Source organism: Toxorhynchites rutilus, chromosome 2 (assembly GCF_029784135.1).
Source record: "Toxorhynchites rutilus septentrionalis strain SRP chromosome 2, ASM2978413v1, whole genome shotgun sequence".
Lineage (NCBI taxonomy): Eukaryota > Metazoa > Arthropoda > Insecta > Diptera > Culicidae > Toxorhynchites > Toxorhynchites rutilus.
In genome coordinates, this window is record NC_073745.1 from 20,838,810 (window position 1) to 20,843,526 (window position 4,717).

A 4,717-nucleotide genomic window follows, 5' to 3' on the forward strand; every position below is an offset into this window, starting at 1 on the left:
TTCAAGATATGTCGACCACCGAAACACTTTAAATAAAATTTATTTGAAATAAAATGTATTTAATTTAAATAAGAGTAGATTATCATGAAGATCCCACATCGAATCAATAAAATCAACGGAATTTGGCTATGTATTATGAGCTTATTCATTGCATTTCAGATCTATACTCTCTCGGGAAAAGCAATGGAGGCCTAAGCGAGACGTTGGATAGAACACACTAAAGACCTCCAACGCAGCGAGACTTGTTTCGCCGTTGACCGTTTTGCGCTGCTTATACTCACCCCAGCTGTTATTATTTTGTGTTATCGGCTATTGTGGAGGGTAACACAAAACTCTCCAGCATGACTCCCGTTCCGTATCATTGCATTCCGTATGTACTGTCCGGTCACGACCACTTGCAAACGCCTAGATATTTCACTATAGTGACAGGATGCAGGCCCAGTGCAGTTTGGGTGTCGTAATTGAATACCGATCCAAATTCTACACCATCTGTTGTCAGAAGTGTCTCAAGTTGATTTACGCCAACACATTTACCAAAGACTAGGAAAACAAGTACTGTGGGAACGCACTGCTTCACTTCAGTCACCAATGCCATTCGAGGCTGGTGCTGCTGGCCACCAAAAACGCTGGACCAAAAGGTGCCGAACGAAGCCGGTGCCAGTTCTGCATAATCTCCCATTCGTTGTCTTTTCTACATTCACGTCGCACAGAAAGCCCACTGGAATTTTCAAATAAAGCTAAAGTCTACTTCATTACATACATTTGCAATGCAGCCAGCGCGCGGGCAAGAGGAACCGTTTGGCCGAAACTCGCCGCACCGTATGTTGGCGTTATGTTTATAGAACGGATGCGATGGTTTAGTACACCCGAACGCGTCCTGGGATTTCCCAGGCAATGATGGTTAGTGACATTGAATGCTTAGGCGTTCTGGATACCACTTCGGTCCAAAGTGTGACGATGCGCCGGTCAGACGGGTGGATTTAGCGGATTCAATGAATTAATTAGTTCACTCGGTTGATCCCGCTTTGGATTAGAACCGTAGCGTAGGAAACATACACGACGGGAAAGCCACCAAAATCGTTTTATACTCAGTAGAGTATGGTAAAATAATTTCAGGATTGATGCAATCGTAATCCATTTATAAGATGGATCAAAATTGCATCGCTTCGTATAAGATTCTCAAACTGACTAGAATAGTACGAAAACAAAGTTGCATGAAAAAGTCGTTGTAGAATATTCAGGGCGAATGAAATAATATTTGTGAAACTAACACGTCAATTTTTATTAGCCCAACTTCCAATTGTGCAATTGCCTTTCGACCAACGGAACTTTCCTTCCCGGAGAATATTTAACTTTTTAAATGCTAACTGCACTGTCATTCTGATGTACTTGCAGAAACATTACATTATTGATACAAACAAGGACTCGCCTCTAATTCGACATCTAGCCAATTGGACAGACCTGTAATACGACACGAATAATTGGACATTAGTAATCAACAGAAACTTTTGTCTCGGAGTTTTTTAGTGTTCAACTAGCAATAATCACACCTCGGATAAACCTCGATGGTTATGATATCGCTACTGCGAAAAGCTAGTCTCGGGGTCATTCACTCATTTTTTTCAAACTTTTCCAAGCAGAAAATCCACAAGTATATAGAATGAATTCAATAACGAGGGACCTCTATTGTCTCTAGAAGACATTAGTTCATTTGCACTAGAAAATTTGAATGATAGTGACATTGACATTAATTGGACCTATATTAGACAATAGATTAACCTAGATCTTTCAAACGACTTCACAAAACGAAGGTTTTCCGGTTACACACCGTTCCAATAATCAGTTTTATGAATATGAGCTACAACCAAAACTTCAAAGCTGAAATAAACAAATTGAGTTATCACAGTTCCGCTTTTGTGGATAACTGTTGCTATATTCACTAAATTAACGGTATATCAGGCTAATTATCATTTATAAACTCATGAAATTTAGTTCGCAGTTGTGAAATATATTTTTTGTCCACATTTATTGATTTAAACTTCAAAACGTCAAGGCAAGTTTAGTGAAATGCGCTATATAACAATGCCAATTTTTATAAACATTGGATAAGCTATCAAACTTTGTCCAAATGTAAGCTATGAATTTTAGTTTTTTCGATATGACTGCGAAGACATTTGAAGACATTTTTTCGTACCATGTGAAGACATTTGAAGACATTTTTACGTACCATGTGAAGACATTTGAAAAAATCACCTGGCATCCCTGTGTAATATGACTACTAGACCACCCGCGCGATAATAAACAAAATTCTAAATTGTTCAATGCCCCTAAGGCAATAAATCCCCCACGAAGACGCCGAGCAACGCAAGCATAAGTATTATTCGACTACAAGCCTCTTTACTGGGCCAAGGGTCTGTTTATTATTTATGGTTGCGTAACTCGATGCGAACCAAGCGTGATTGTACATTTGCTTTCTTTCCGCTTTGCCGCTAGCCTCGGCAAGGCCACGAATAGTAAACACATGTGCAAGAACCCCGCTGGGTGCCGGTCTTCCTTGTTATTAATTCTGGCATACGGAAGAGATGTTCCGCACATGGTTTTCTTTAGAGTGCGTCTGACCACGCCTAGAAATTATTATATGTAAAATAGCTAGGTACATAGAAAATAAGACAATTGAATAAAACCAAACGTGCGGCACTTGGGCCGCACAGTCGAGAAAGCTACACCAAACGTAGCAGTTAATTATCTCGATCCGAAAGACTAAAAAGTGACTTGCTTACACCTGCTTCTAATCATACTGCCATTATTTGTTATGGACAAGGTCGTACTAGATTGGTGGGACAAAATCATATCGCTAGAAATGTGAATGCAAGTATAAAATTCTAGATAATTAATAATTGAAAAACTAACGAATTCAATCAAATATTAACAAAAATGTGTAAAACTAATTATGATTATGCAGCAATATGCTTGCAATAGGTGATCGATTCAGCTCTCGCTTTATGAAGCGTTTCATAAGTATAGAGCTGATCATTTATTCCCATATATCGTTCCACCCATCAAGCATATTTCGTTCCACCTGTCTGATGTATGTAGTGTCTCCTATTAAGGTGAAGGTGGAAGCTAGTCACAATGGCGCTCATTTCTTTCATCTCCCTCCCTCACCTCTCGCCCGAAAATAATTAATTTTCTGAAAGTTAAATTTTCATTTTTCAATTTTCGGCAATGGTTTTGTTTGTATTGGTGAAAGCATCGTTATTTTTTCCGCACTGATGCTAGACAACATCATCGAAACAGCTATAAAAACCACTCAATAAAGTGTTATTCCTGAGCCATAGCGTTTCATGTCATTAAAATAAATAGAATAAAATTGTGTTGATATCAATACAATTATTATTTTTACGTTTAATGGGTCTATAATGTAAGTTTTAGCAACCTTAACATTGGGTAAGAAAATTGTATTGCAAAGCTCGGAACACTGTCACGGCTGCCTATGCATTCAAAAATAGTAAACGGAAAAGTGTTACATTCAATCAAAATGCCTCGACCAACGAAGAGAAGGGTTAAGGCTCACCAACGTGAATATGTGAAAACAATACGATCAACGAAGGAAAATATTAAGGAATTATCAACATCGAGTTACTGTGCGGAAGAACTTGTTAATACCAAAAGAGACCCAATTCGCATGCGTTATAAATTTGCCCATGTTACGCTCGCGTATAATACGAATTTTATTTCATATGCAAATACACCTTCTATATATATTTATATTTGCAATTGTTCATCGGAACACATCGTTCATACATCTTACTTCAGTATTGAATTGTTATATTTTCATATGTATTCTAAGACTCGTGTCAGTAAAGCGCCACACAGTCTGCTAGGTGAATTGATCTATTTACGTACAAAGATCAAAACAAACGAAACAAATTGCTCTTCTCTCACAAACACTATTACCCCATTTTTACACGTGGGTTTACCTATACTACTACAATGGCTAGCTTCCACCTTCACCTTGAGGTGAAGGTCTAAAGAAGCCATTATAGTAGTACAGGTCGGACTCGATTATCCGGAGACTCGATTATCCGGGATTCGATTATCCGGAATTTTAGACTCGATTATCCGGAGTATTTAATTTTTGATTTTCGGAAATTTTGAATAATTTATATAATAATTCTATGATGAATAGCTAATATGGGTATCAAAAGAAAGGGCTTGATTAGTAGAACACAGTTATTTATGGGAAATGCAAATCCAAAATGGCCGCACAACCCCATCAATATGGGTATCAGTGAAAAGGCTTGCCTAGTAGAACACAGTTATTTATGCAAAATGCCCAAAAATGTATCAAAAGAAAGTTCTCGACTAGTAGAACATAGCAGATAATGAAAAATCCAATTTCAAGATGGCCGCAGTCCCCAAACAACTAATTACTTTTTGAATGGTTTCATTTACCTTGACTTGTTTCTATGTATGTTTGAATGTTTGTTGGGTTGTCCCACATTAATAGAAAATTGACCCCGTTCCTGTTGAATGATTGATCTGAAATTAGGAACAAACATTTAATTCTACTGTCATTATAAAACTGCGTATTCCATGATCTTGAAAAATTAAATTTGGCCGCCGCAAAAAATGGCTGAATGGCTTGATTTGGAGAATACACTACACTATGAACAACATAAATTCGAAAAGGTCGCCGCCACAAAATGGTTGACTA

At 37.8% G+C, this 4,717-nt stretch overlaps 1 pseudogene; it reads right to left on the reverse strand.

Annotated features, from left to right (window-relative positions):
* Positions 1-1,462: 1,462 nt before the first annotated feature.
* On the reverse strand, positions 1,463-1,595 carry LOC129772163 (U4 spliceosomal RNA; annotated as a pseudogene).
* Positions 1,596-4,717: the final 3,122 nt, after the last annotated feature.